Below are 14,664 nucleotides of genomic sequence, written 5' to 3'. Positions count from 1 at the left end.
CATTTACCCCTTGGCCAAATACTACCCACGTGCTTAATTCGAAATTCAAAGAAAAGGCGCTTTATAAAAGTTTTAGCACTTAAGGCCAATATTAACCTTTTAACGCTAATTCACGTAGAACTGGTAGTCATGTGAACTACAACCACATGTACAAACATTGTTCTTAACCTTTGTTCTTAACCCTGGTTAAGGTTCAAGACCAATATTTGATCACTCCTCCCCATTGAGAATCTTTTGGACCCCAAAAGACTGATATACCGATCTACACAGTAGATGAGAGTACAACACCCTTTTCTTTCAACCTCCATATACCTGCCTTGTATAGCTAGTGCCTCTGAACCAAAACTTGAAGGTAGTCAACACTTTCCTTCCTGAATGCGCTTGTCCTCCTGTTAAAACTGGTTTTCCTCCCGAATTCATTCTGAACTTCTGCTGAGAAGGTTACAGAAGGTAGTTGAACATCTCTTCCTTGATCATTGATCCAAGGTGGCTCAAACAAATGTAAGATTACATCTTCTTAACAGAAATTTACATTTGTACCAATTAAAGTATGTTTTACTGACATATTGTCAAAAACAACATAAACTCTTGCTTCATCAAAAGAAACAGATTTCACATCATGTGAATCATCATCATGTCATTACATTTTGTGTACAAATGATCGACTAAATAACAAGCCAACAAAAACATGCATTTTCAAACAATTGACCCTTCAAGTCAAGCATGTACAAAAAGAACTTAAGGATTCTTTTTCAAAGATGAAACACTTCATCATTATCTCTCTTTTACAATCTTGGAGACTAAATCAACTTTTCCAAGTCAACATGACATTACATGCATGTTTTAAACAAAGCAATCAACCATCAAGTCAATTACACATACATGTTCAAATAGAAGGAAATCATCATCATCCCTGTGTTCATACATACCATTCTCATGTATGTATTCCATTCTTCAATTTTCTTTTAAGCACACTGTACTTACAAAGCTGAAATGAATATAATTTTGCTGCAATAAAGTGAGTCTCATACTCAACTTTTCCATTCACCTTTTTGGTAAAACCCTGCAACTTGCATTCCATTAGCAAAGAAATGCATCAAATCAAAAGACATGCAACCTTTAATTGGATAAGAACTCTAACCATTTCTTACCAACCCACATCAAAGGTGCTTCCTTTGTCTACACATTGACATCAACATGTGAATCATCCTGCAGCACATCAATTATGGAAACTTCCTTTCCATTCTTGCCATTCTCTCTTTCCACCTTCTTCAAATTTCGTGGAAGCATTGTTGGATTCAGAGTCCAACACTTTTCAGCAATATGTCCTTGCTTATGGCAGTAAGTGCAATGCATGTGCATCTTCTTGACAATATGATTTGCCTTGTCTAGTGGACCTTTGGCTTCTTGCCTCATTTTCTTCAAAAGTTTCCTGTATGTGGCCATTCTCTTCCAACATCTAGAAACACTATGGTTATCCAAACCACAAAAGGAACATGCAATTCTTTTCCAATGCTTATGTGGAAATTTACCATGCTTTACATGGAAATTTACCTTTCTCTTTCACCTTTATTACCTTTATGAGGAGGTGAATTGAATGAAGAAGTGGCTCCCTTTGGAACACCATCAATCTCTTCAATGCTTTTAGAGCTTTCACAACTCTCTGGTTCAAGTGCATGCTTATGAACACCTTCTTTTTGCAGAGTAGGTTTCAAACTATTGCATTCCCCATGAATACAATCTTTACAAACTTGAGGTAGAGAACCTGACATGAAACTCCTTCTAGGAACTGTTTCAATTGCCTTCATGGCTGACTTTCTCCATAAGCTTGTTCATAGCCAAGACCCAAATACTTAGGCCTTTCCTCAACCATTATTGGCTCAACAATGCCTTGTGCATGTTTGCCCAATCCTTTTCCTTCATAGCCCATTTTTGACATCAACTTGGACCCTATGCCTCTTGTATGTTTTTCAAAAGAACCAACATAAACATTCTTAGAGGAAATTGAAGAAAAACTAGAATTGTTTACCTCTTCTTCAAGCTGATACTTGACTAAGGCTTCTCTGGCAACAAGGAGCTGTGTCTCCAACTCATGCATCCTTTCCAAGTTCATATTTGCAATATGAAGTTGGCTTTCCACTTCCTGCAATTTGTTAGAAAGCAATTGCTTCTCTTCCTTCATGGAATTCAACTGCTCTCGAAGTTTAGTGCTCTTCCTTTCATCCTCATACATTTCTCTCACCATATCCATCATGATGAACAAGTCTTGCTTCATGTCTTCATCAAAGAATCTTGTGAAGGAGGAAGATTTTGAGAACTCACTTGTAGAAGTTGTCATTATCGAAATGAACAAAAGAACTTCAACAAAATTCACAAAGAGCTTATTCAAGCAACCTTTAGCAAACAAACCTCTTGTGCTTCAAGGATTGCCTTGAGGTCCTTGGGGTAAGGAGAATGCCTTCAACCCTTCTTCCTTCTTGTCCTTCCTGGACTTAGCTATCAGTAGCTTCCCCTTCACCTTTGCAAACTCAAGAAATAGTCAGTTTACAAACAATCAAACAGTCAAATCCTTTGTATTATTTAACACCTTTCAAGTCAAACAAGCAACTATGCTTTGTCAATCAAGCAACTAGCTCTGATACCACCTAATCTGAAATGAGGGTTTAACATCTTGTTATACTTACGAGAACCTCCCACTCCAAAGCTTAACAAATAATGATCTAGCTTATGTTGACAATTGCGGAATTAAGTACTTGAAATAGGTGTGTCTTTGTTTTAACTGTTTAAGTGCTTATTTGTTCATGCTGATATTAAACACATATAACAATAAATGCAACAAAAGACAACCACACATAACAACAATATAATCTAGGAGTTCACCCTAATATCATGGGCTACGTCTCCTTAAGCTCTTGTCAACTTGACTTCGCTCTTTGGGATTATGGTAAAGCTTCTTTTACAAGTTCCACCCTTAACTCCAAAGGTTTTTGAACTGAACCAATGGGCTTAGAATACCATCTATATCCCTTGCAAACATATCTAAGCTTCCTTGGACTTTATTCCTTCAATCAGTGCTCTGAGCTGACTTGAGCTTCTGGATGGCACTAACTCCCTTAGAATTCTTCAACTGTCTCTGGAACTTCTTATTCTGTCTCCAGCACATATCAGACACCTACAACAAATTGATCATTTGATCATTTGCTTCTTGAAACTTCCCTGTAGCTTCTTGGCCCTTAGAAGTCTTTAGATGCTTCTGCAAATCCCTGCAATGGATTCAGAAGACTCATTACAGTCAGAATTGACTGTTGGTTCACTGAGAATGAGCTCTGGTAGCTCCTGCAACTGCCTCCAACCTTTGGTGGCTTTGAACTCCAGAATCAATCTTCTTGGATGGAATTCTCCATGAAGATGACTTCTTCAGCTTCTATGGACTATTCCATCAGCTTCAGAAGGCTCTATTTAGTCTAGCGAGCCTCTTGTTTCACTCTCTTTGAGTTTCTCTAACTCTCGGGCTCTGCCCTTAAAACTATTCTTTGAGTGCTTTTATGTGTTATCTCCACCAATATTGGCGACTGCACTTGACTTCAACTAAACTTAGCATGTCTGCTAAACTTTAGCCACTCCACCAGGCTGACCGTCAGAGGTAGCCATTAGCATTACCGTAACTGTTGGGCGCACATATGTGCAGTATAATCCCAACGGTTAGGGACAATCCTCCATAGAGCTTACAATCGGGTTAATTCTGAACCGTTGATCTATCTCGTCCATCCAACCGCTGTTGCGTCGTCCGCTGGCCAACTTGCCCGGACAATCTCCACTGTTGATGTGACCTCACTCAATCCAACGGATGTCACTCAATCTTGCGCAGATTTCATGCATGAACGATATCTAACTGAGGGTGCGCGAGAAAAGCAGTTATGCTCTGCTACGTGTCGACCGCTGAGTGGAATCGCGTGCTCTTGGTAGATTACTGCTCTCAGCCTTTCGCCACGCGAAAAACCGTTTATCGCTTGGCCAAATACTGCTCACGTGCTTAATTCAGAATTTAAAGAAAAGGCGCTTTATAGAGGTTTTAACACTTAATTCATGTAGAACTGGCGGTCATGTGAACTGCAACCACATGTACAAACATTTTTCTTAACCTTTGTTCTTAACCCTGGTTAAGGTTCTTGATCAATATCTGATCATTTGCCTTTCCTTCCACCCTTAGATCCAAACTTCCCATTGAAGTGATCTTTAGGTAGGCCATCAAATGCTTCCGCTGCGCCACTCGGCTAATATTCTCTGCTTCGACTTCACCCTTGGTGAATTTGAAGAGGGACGAGGAATCCATTGATCCTTTTGTCCTTTCCAACTATCTTTGGTGATTGCTCTTTCACTCTTGCTTGGGCTTTGTCTTCGCCTCAACTCTGATACCATGTTAATTTTAGGTATGTTCTATGCTTAGAGAAATACACTTCAATTTTTTCAATTAGCTCAATACCTTTTCCAGATTTGCAATCATATCAGCATAATAGTAAATTGCAGATAGAACATAAACATAAATCGCAGAAGACAAGCCAAGACAAGAGGACACAAGATGTGGCGCTAGCCAGGGACAAACCCCACTGTGGGGAAACCCTTGATCAATTCTTCTTATATGTTCTTCAATAATTCAGCACAGAGAGAGAAAGTACATATACATCAAAAGTCAATATTTTGACTTGTCATAATAAGAGCAATGATCATCTCTAAGAAGATGATACATGAGGTAGCTGAACTCAGTTGAAGACATGCTGCTTCGACTGATTCTCTAAGGTGACTCCATCACCATGTTGCACCTATCATTATGCTGCACCTCACTGTGCTGCACCACGCTGCACCCATCATCACTATGCTGCATCTCATCATGCTTCACTAATCATGACTGTACCCATCACTGTGATCAATGTATACTGCAATGTATCATCACTTCAACATGTTGCTTCAATACCTTTTGCTGTTGCACTATTCACATCATGCTCATCATCACTAAGTTGTATCAATGTGCTGCACTGTACAAAATGCATGTTGCCTACAACAGTCACTGCATTTATCATGCTTCTTTATGCGCCTTACTGCATCATGCTGCCCATGCATCTTACTGCACTATCACTATGTCTTACTGCAGTTTCAAGTCTGCAATATAGCTGTTGTGATTTTGATTGGTTAGGGCATCTTGGTAGCCCCTAAACAGTCACCCAAACAACCCTCCTTGGTTGGGGCCTATACTAGGAGAGATGCTCACCTGACTTTATGTTGTTTTGGGCATGAACAACCCTCAATATACCCTACGCTGCCCTTCAACAGTGAGGTAGGGCCTGCGACCTAACCACAACAATCTGCGCTGCCTCTCCCAAGGCTTCTCCACCCAAGAACCACCTCAAACAACCCTGAAACTTATCCTCTCCGTCTCGGCCTTCAAGAACAGACCCTCGACCCTCCAACCAACACTTTGGTTACCCTAAAACAACAGCTCGTATATCCTTCCATGAGCACTTAACACAATCCTCAAACTGCCTCGCTGTGGTAGCCTCTTTGTTGCGTCGTAGGGCTGTCCTCCATGACTAAAAACCCTTCCATAACAACGTATAGGTTTAGGGCATCATGACTGTGTTTATGTTGGGTCCCTATAATACTAGTGATTACCCCATTACTATTGTAGTTATACCCTTATTTATATTGTTGTGCCCCTATTACCCCCATATTGTTATTTCTGTGCCCCATAGAATCCCTCTATTGTTATTTTTGTGGCTTTATATTATTATTGTTAGGTCGGCTGGATTATATTGTGACTCCTTAGACTCCTATATATAGAAAGGAGGTTTTGTCATTTGTATCATCCAAGAATTGTTCATTTATGTAATGTAAAGGAGGTTGCCCCCTCGAAGAGGCTGAATTCTAAGGCGTTGATCTTTCTTTTCTATCTTTTCTTGAGCTGGTTTCATAACATTTGGTATCAGAGCTTTGGATTCTAGGGTTTCGCTGCTCCAAACAGGTCATCGTGGCATTTTCGCTATAACTTTTTTCTGTGACGTTTCAGAAGTCGCAAAAAAAAACCCATTTGAGAAGAATTGGCGCTGAACCTTGGGTCTGAATTTCAGAGCTTTTTGCACGACATTTTCGGAGATATGATCTGAGGAATTTGGCCTTTTTGCAGACTCCTGAATTACATTCAAAACAGGTGACCTGGGGAAAATCGTCATAACTCTCTCTCTGAGGATCGGATTGAAATTTCGTAAAAAGGTACAGAAAGAGGACGGACTTTAGTTTCTTGTATGTGTGTTTCAGATTCAAAGGTTGAAACAGTGACTCGTGGCACGTCGTACAAGTTCGCTCTACTGAACCAGTCTAAAAGCAAGTCACTGTGGGAGATTTCACATAACTCTTCCTTGGAGAATCCAATTTGGCTCAGACTTGTGGCATTGGAAAGAGGACGCAGAAGGCTACTGCAGGTAGCAATTTCAGAACTGGATGATCCGAAATTACAGAGATACATCAGATTCAATATCAGGCTTCTATAAAGTGAAAAAAGGTGTGTAGTTTTTTTTTAAATTTTTGTGTAAGCTTGGTTTAACGGAATTCAAAAGGCATAGTAAAGCATTATTATCGGTAACTGATGCCCCGAGGAAAGAAAATGCAAACACCTAGTAAGGAACCTGAAAGCTCTAGCATGACTCATGAAGAAGAAGAAGAAATGCTACATGATATATCAAAATTACAAGAACAAGTGCAACAAATGTCACGCTCACAAAAGCTAACAGAAGCTAAGATAAGTGGCGTGGAATCTAAGATAAAGGGCATGGAAGCTAAGATGGATGATTCGAAGATAGATTTGAAGAGAGACATGGCAGATTTGAAGACAGATATGGAAGAATTGAAGAAGTTGCTACAAGAAAGGGTCACTAATGGTGAAAAGGTAGTAAAGGAAACTCATGATGAGAACAAAAGAAATGTTAATCATGATACCATAGACGCTAATGTTGGATCGAAGACTCACCATGTTCCAAAAATCGATATGAGGAAGTTTGATGGCAAGGATCCCGCCACATGGATATTACAGATGGAGCAATTCTTCGATCTCAATAATGTGCAAAACACACAAAAGGTACGTATGGCAACTTTATATTTGGAACCAAATCAGTTTGTATGGTATCAATGGCTTTGTTCTCGTAAACAATTTATCACTTGGGCAATTTTTACGGAAGAATTGATAGCACATTATGAGGATACAAAAAGCAACACTTTTTTTAGCCAATTGATAAGTCTCAAACAAAAGGGTTCAATAATGGAGCACATTGAGGAGTTCCAAAAATTGAACATAAGGGTAAAAGATATTCCAGAGGAGCATAGGATTGATGTGTTCATAGGGTCTTTAAAGGATAATATCCAACATGATGTGCGCCTTTGGGAACCTGATTCATTAGAGAAGGCATTCAGGTTAGCAAGAAAAATGGAAAGCAAAATTATGGCAACTAGGAAGCATACCATTCACAACTATAAAGACGGAAGTGTTGTTGCCCATAGTCTTCCACAACCTACAAGGTTGACACCACAACAATTGGAAGAAAAAAGAGCAAAAGGGCTTTGTTACAATTGTGATAGCAAATACACAAAAGGTCATAAGTGTGCTGAGAAGAAATTATTCTACATAGATTGTGAAGAGGAAGAAGAAAAGGAGCAAGAAAGGTCAAAAGAAGAAGATATATTCCAGGAACAAAGCCTAGATGAAGAACAAATAAATCCGACCATATCTTGTAATGCATTGGCGGGAATTACCACTCCTCAAACCATCAAGATAGAAGGACAAATCAAGAAGAAAAAGGTAATAGTGTTGATTGATTCAGGAAGCACCCACAATTTTATTCATTGTAGGGTAGCAAAAGAATTGAATTGCTTCCTATATCCAGCACCAGAGTGTCAAGTGATGATTGCAAATGGAGGAACAATAAATTGTTCTGGAAAGTGCCATAATATCAAGCTATCCATGGGAGAATATGTATTGACTAGCCCAATGCTTTCCATTCCAATGGGAGGTGCTGATGTTGTACTAGGAGTCCAATGGCTACAATCCTTGGGTACAATAGCTTTTAATTTTCAAGAACTTTTCATGAAATTTTCTGTGGAAGGAAAGGAAGTTGAATTAAGGGGTATTGCAGGGAAACCAGGAAAGATAATCAGCTCTAATGGCATGACAAAGCTTCTAAAAAAGGAGCAAAGAGGTGTAATTGCACAATTATGTTCGCTAGATGTTTCCACATTGGAATCATCTATTTCTCCAGATCTCCAAAAAGTCCTGGACAATCATTCCAAGGTATTTGAGACTCCCAAAGGTCTCCCACCTATGCGTGATCATGATCATGCTATTCATCTGATTCCAGGAAGTGTTCCTCCAAACATCAGGCCGTACAGATATCCATATGTCCAAAAAAGTGAAATTGAACGTATGGTTGCAGAAATGCTAGAGGCTGGTATAATTCAACCGAGTCAAAGTTCTTTCTCAGCTCCAGTAGTATTGGTGCACAAGAAGGATGGATCATGGCGCATGTGTCCAGATTATAGGGAGCTCAACAAGCTCACTATTAAAGATAAGTTCCCCATTCCTGTCATTGATGAATTACTGGATGAATTGCATGGATCAATTTACTTCACCAAGTTGGATCTTCGTTCAGGATATCATCAAATCAGAATGAAGATTGAAGACATTCCGAAAACGGCATTTAGAACTCATGAGGGTCATTATGAATTTTTGGTCATGCCTTTTGGCCTTACCAATGCACCTTCAACATTTCAAGGTTTGATGAATTCAATTTTCAAACCATTCCTTAGAAAATTTGTGTTAGTATTTTTTGATGATATACTAATCTACAGCAAGTCTTGGAAGGATCATGTTGAACATGTTGACAAGGTGCTACAACTATTGGAGGAGAAACAATTATATGCAAAAAGATCCAAATGTTTCTTTGGAGTCCAGGAGGTGGAATATTTGGGTCATATTGTATCTCATGAAGGAGTTAAGGTAGACCCTAGCAAAATTAAAGCCATTAAGGAATGGAAAATCCCCACATCCATAAAGCATCTGCGAGGATTTCTTGGGTTGACAGGGTATTATCGCAAGTTTGTTAAGAATTATGGGAGAATAGCAGCACCTCTAACAACATTATTGAAGAAAGATTCATTTTCATGGACTCCGGAAGCAACAAAGGCCTTTGAACATCTTAAAGAGGCAATGTGCCAAGCACCGGTCTTAGCTACACCGGACTTCACAAAAACCTTTATTGTGGAATGTGATGCTTCAGGAAATGGAATTGGTGCTGTTCTAATGCAAGATGAAAGACCCATTGCTTTTGAAAGTCGTCCAATCAAGGGAAAGTTTTTAAGCAAAGCTATTTATGAGAAGGAAATGTTGGCAATACTCCATGCACTTAAGAAATGGCGACCCTACCTAATGGGAAGACACTTCAAGGTAAAAACGGATCATGATAGCCTTAAATACTTTTTAGAACAAAGATTATCCTCTGAAGAGCAACAAAAGTGGGTCACAAAGATGTTGGGTTATGACTTTGAAATCATCTACAAAAAAGGGAAGCAAAATGTGGTGGCAGATGCACTCTCAAGAAAGGATGAGGATGTGGAAGCATTGTTGTGTGCCATTTCTATTATCCAACCAGATTGGATAAACGAAGCAAAGGAGGAATGGAAGAATGACGAAGAAGTGTGGGCACTTATTCGAAAGCTACAACAAGATTCCAGTACTTCTGATACATTTAGCTGGAAAAATGATTCGTTATGGTACAAAGATCGCTTATACCTCTGTAAGAATTCCCAGCTAAAACAAAAGATTCTTATGGAATTGCACACTTCCCCTTAGGAGGGCACTCAGGATTTTTAAAAACTTACCACAGGGTTAAGAAGGAATTTTTTTGGGATGGCCTTAAATCAGATATTCAAAAGTTTGTGGCGGAATGTTTGGTTTGCCAACAAAATAAAGTTGAAACAATTAAGACACCGGGTCTATTACAACCTTTATCCATTCCAAGCCAACGTTGGGAGGAGGTTTCAATGGATTTTATCACAGGTTTACCCAAGTCTGAGGGAAAGAGTGTCATCATGGTGGTAGTTGACAGACTTACCAAGTATGCACACTTTTGTGCATTATCACATCCATTTAAAGCCAGTACAGTTTCTACTGCATTTATGGAAACAGTTCAAAAGCTACATGGAAACCCAAAGATTATTGTAAGTGACAGAGATCCCATTTTCACTGGAAATTTTTGGACAGAATTATTTTCTTGTCTTGGTACTCAGTTAGCTCATAGCTCATCTTATCATCCTCAATCTGATGGGCAAACTGAGATAGTAAACAAATGTTTGGAAGGATATCTTCGTTGCTTTGTATCTGATAAACAGACACAATGGGTCAAATGGTTGCCTCTGGCTGAATGGTGGTATAACACTTCCTTCCATACAGCAACAAAAATGACCCCATTTATGGCACTTTATGGGTACCAACCACCATCAATCACATCATATTTAAGAGAAAATTCTAAGGTTCAGGCAGTGGAACATCACATCGAACATCAACAACAAGTCCTCCAACTCTTAAAGGATAACCTCGTGTTGGCACAAAATAGAATGAAACAACAGGCAGATCAACATCGCAGTGAAAGAAGTTTTGATGTAGGTGATTGGGTATTCCTACGGCTACAACCATATAAGCAAATGTCCCTAAAGCAAGCTAAGAAGGATAATAAATTATCACCAAAGTATTATGGTCGTACAAGGTGTTGGAAAAGATTGGTACTATGGCATACAAATTGGAGCTTCCTGCAGCTTCTCGATTGCACCCAGTTTTCCATGTTTCATGTTTAAAGAAGGTTATAGGCGACAAGCTCCCAGTTCAAACAATATTGCCAGAACTTGACGAGGAAGGAAAAATTATATTGGAACCGGAAGCAGTCACAGAAACAAGAACTCGACAGCTACGAAATCGATCAATTTCAGAGTATCTTATCAAGTGGAAGAACTTATCCGCTGAAGATTCCACATGGGAGGATGAGAATTTTATGCAGAAGTATCCAGAACTGCTCAAGCGTTGAGGACAACACTTTTTTGAAGGAGAGGGGCATGTTGGGTCCCTATAATACTAGTGATTACCCCATTACTATTGTAGTTATACCCTTATTTATATTGTTGTGCCCCTATTACCCCCATATTGTTATTTCTGTGCCCCATAGAATCCCTCTATTGTTATTTTTGTGGCTTTATATTATTATTGTTAGGTCGGCTGGATTATATTGTGACTCCTTAGACTCCTATATATAGAAAGGAGGTTTTGTCATTTGTATCATCCAAGAATTGTTCATTTATGTAATGTAAAGGAGGTTGCCCCCTCGAAGAGGCTGAATTCTAAGGCGTTGATCTTTCTTTTCTATCTTTTCTTGAGCTGGTTTCATAACAGTTTATCTATGAATAGACCGTGGCTATGGCATGTTATTACATTAGCTATGGCTCCTCCAAAGCTGGGATATAACCCTTTCTTAGATCTGTGGCTAGGGCTCCAAGATTAGGGCTACCTTGCTGCGTATTGAAGCTCCCCTAAATAGTGGATAGATCTCCTTTTGGACTGTGGCCAAACCTTCACAAGGCCTGCGGCTAGGCTTCATTATGACAGTGTCTAGGGCATACTTCTTTTGCTGCGTATAGGGTGTCCTTCTAGACCTGTGTTAAGGGTTTCATCCTCTTAGATATCTCTTGCCACTAAAACCCAAAACAAGTGGAGAGAAATCAAGAGTGAAGTGTGTGTCCAAATGACTATCAAGCCACCTCCTTTTATACTAAAACGTTGAGCACAAGTGGGGGTTATTTGGTTGTTGGCCGACCTTGACGAATTGTCCCATAACACAAATAAATTCATATCTCCATGAATACTTATTGGAATCAGATGATCTTTAGATCAATCCTACACCTCTCGATGAGAGGAGTCCAAGAAAAATATCAGCTGCCATAAATAAGATGACTCGCATGGAGTTTGGCCCTAGTTGCCAATTTTAACAACTCCCCCTTCCATGGCCCCTTCGGGTCCCTAATAGCTCGACACTTCCTTCCTACGCAACACTTTAGATTTGAAGGACCTCACCCTGTTGCGCCCATGGGTGGAGCCCAACTCCACTTTCTTCTTTTGGTTCTAAACACTCGAAGATCAAGTCAGAGCCTTCAGGGCTAAGAGAAGATTGATTTCTCTCCCACCCACATAGAATTTCTTTCTCGATCTTGATCTTACCGAATCCCAATATGTAGAGCTCAAGTTATCTTGGGATCGGGTCATAACTCTGTGGAAAGAAGGGAAGTGGGCAGTCATTTGTGATCTCAAGGCTATCATCCATGAGTCGGCCCCTCCAGCCTACTCTCGCCCTTGGGCCAAGTGACAACGTCGTTTAGTTGGTGGGTATGTTAGGGGGATTCAGGGCACCATCTCCATTTGCTATTGAAATTGTAATGGTGTGTTTTGGTCTTCACTTGGTGCACTTCGTGATGCAGTTGGGTCCCATGACCTCCTTTTCCTCATAGAGATGCACTAGCAAAATGCGGATGCCAACCTTGTTCTATGGGTACCTATGGGCATGGTCTTGTCGACAAGAGACTAGATTTGACAACATCAAAGGATCTTGGGGAGTTGCATGTCTTATACGGGACCTCCTCCAGAGCATGGTTATCATGGTGTAATTAAATGAGCATGCTAGGTTTTTGTGGTCCAGTTACATCAGAACAACTCCCTTCTATGAGATCGCTACATTGTAGTTTGCTGCTTCTCCCCTCATCACATTTCTCGCTACTTAGTGAGTTCGAGGGAGATCATTTCCTCGATCTTTTATGTAAACATTCTCACTTCACTCTTGGGGAGATAATTCTTCTTGGTGATTTCAATGCTTGTGCTAGAGACCTATAAGCACTCATCCAAACAAATCCGAAGATACACTTTGTCTCAACGAGCTAGAGCTAGAGTCTATTGGTCTTCATAGGAGTTCACAAGGCCTAAATGGACATCTCACATGTTATGGGAGACACCTCTTGTAGTTGGGTGAAGTCCATGGTTTATTGGTCCTAAATATGCTCCCTTATTGTTAGAGCTCAAGAGATTTTACTTGCTTCCCATATAGTGGGGGAGCTAGTGTCATTGATTATCTTTAGGATGACCAAGTTCTTCTCCCACATTCAACATCTCTTAGTTTCCCTCCTTCCCATGGTAGATCACACCCTCCTCACATTCTCCCTCTCTACTAATGAACCTACCCCTAACTTCTACTTAATGAAATGTTGGCTTGATGATGAATGCAAATCCCTTGATAGACAACTCCGTCTCATCCTCATGCATGGCCCATCCATGCCCTCTCACCTCTGCAAAACATAATGGAACCTATTTTACTGTAAAAGACAAGCATTTCTCTCCTAGAAGCGACAAAAACTTTGTGATGCCCTCTGCTACTCCCCAAAATCCTTTTGGTGCACCCTTTTTCCTTTATTATATACAATCTCGCCTAATCTTGATCCCAAGACCATGTATCCCCACACCACCTCCCTTTATGATATTCTTGGACAACCTCCCACTCACGTCTCCTCCCCTCCCTCCAATTGCCACTTTTTCTTCGAGTGGGACATTAGTAGTAGCCAGAGCTATTTGTACTAGTAGAGTAGTTGATGAGGAAGGGATTTAGGCTGTATTCCTTAACCATGGCGTCTAGTCCCTTTATTCCTATACTGTTGATTTATTTAATCACGTGGTATGCTAAGGCTTTCCCTTGTCTTGCGCTAGACACATTATTCATTTGATCCACAAATTCAGTAGCAACTCTGATCCAAATAACTATCAAACTATGAAATCGGATTCGTCCTAAACCCCTGCTGTGTCCCGAATCCCACAAATCGAACACGATTCGTTGGGACACGTGTCCTTCGAGTGTGTCCGACTTGTGGGATTCGACGGACATGAGAATCCCGTCAGCATGCCCAGCGTGTCCCGATTTTTAGGAGACGTGTTCCTTGGAAAGTCATGTTGCGCGACCCATAAAGCCTGTTTTGGGCTCATTTCACCCTCATTCTTTTGTGTCTCTCTTGTTGTGGGTGTGTGGGAGTGATTAGCAAAGGGTTTTGGAGCATTTTGGAGGCGATTCAAGCAACACGTATGTGCATTTTGCTTCTACTTTTTGCATTTTTATTACAGCAGTTTTGCATATGCATTTTTTTTACGAGTTCGTGCATTTTTTTCTTTAATTTTTTACAACATTCATGGCTCAATCAAGGACATTAGGGAAGGGGCAAAGGAAGGGGAAGAATGTCCCCATTGGTGATACCCCTTCTATTCCAATTTCATCGGGGTTTGTAACTGTCCCTTCTATTGGAAGTGGGGCTCCAACTACAACTTAAAATGTTGAGGGAAGAATGAATTTAGAAATACAATAGGCTCAAGAAAACAAATATCCCTTGTGGAAGCATGTCACAAGAGATAAAGGGCTAGGCAACAAGTTGAAGGGAGGAGGCAATCTGCATATTTTATTTTCTGTTGGTTTTATGGCCTAACAAATGTTGAATTTCCACGACCTTGGATCTAGGTTAGAGTCTTAAAATCATTGACGCTAACCAACGAAG

At 40.2% G+C, this 14,664-nt stretch overlaps 1 protein-coding gene across 2 annotated transcripts in view; it reads left to right on the top strand.

Moving 5' to 3' along the window:
* LOC149143458 (Pyridoxal phosphate (PLP)-dependent transferases superfamily protein) overlaps positions 1 to 14,664 on the top strand; it is a 223,139-nt gene that overhangs the window by 29,985 nt on the left and 178,490 nt on the right. The gene's annotated exons all lie outside the window — the stretch shown is intronic.

Source organism: Pinus tabuliformis, chromosome X, assembly GCF_031772625.1.
Source record: "Pinus tabuliformis cultivar Carrire ecotype Pingquan chromosome X, CPIR1, whole genome shotgun sequence".
In the NCBI taxonomy this organism is placed as follows: domain Eukaryota; kingdom Viridiplantae; phylum Streptophyta; class Pinopsida; order Pinales; family Pinaceae; genus Pinus; species Pinus tabuliformis.
The sequence above is the reverse complement of the archived record's forward strand: the minus strand, read 5'-3'. Positions and strand labels throughout refer to the sequence as shown.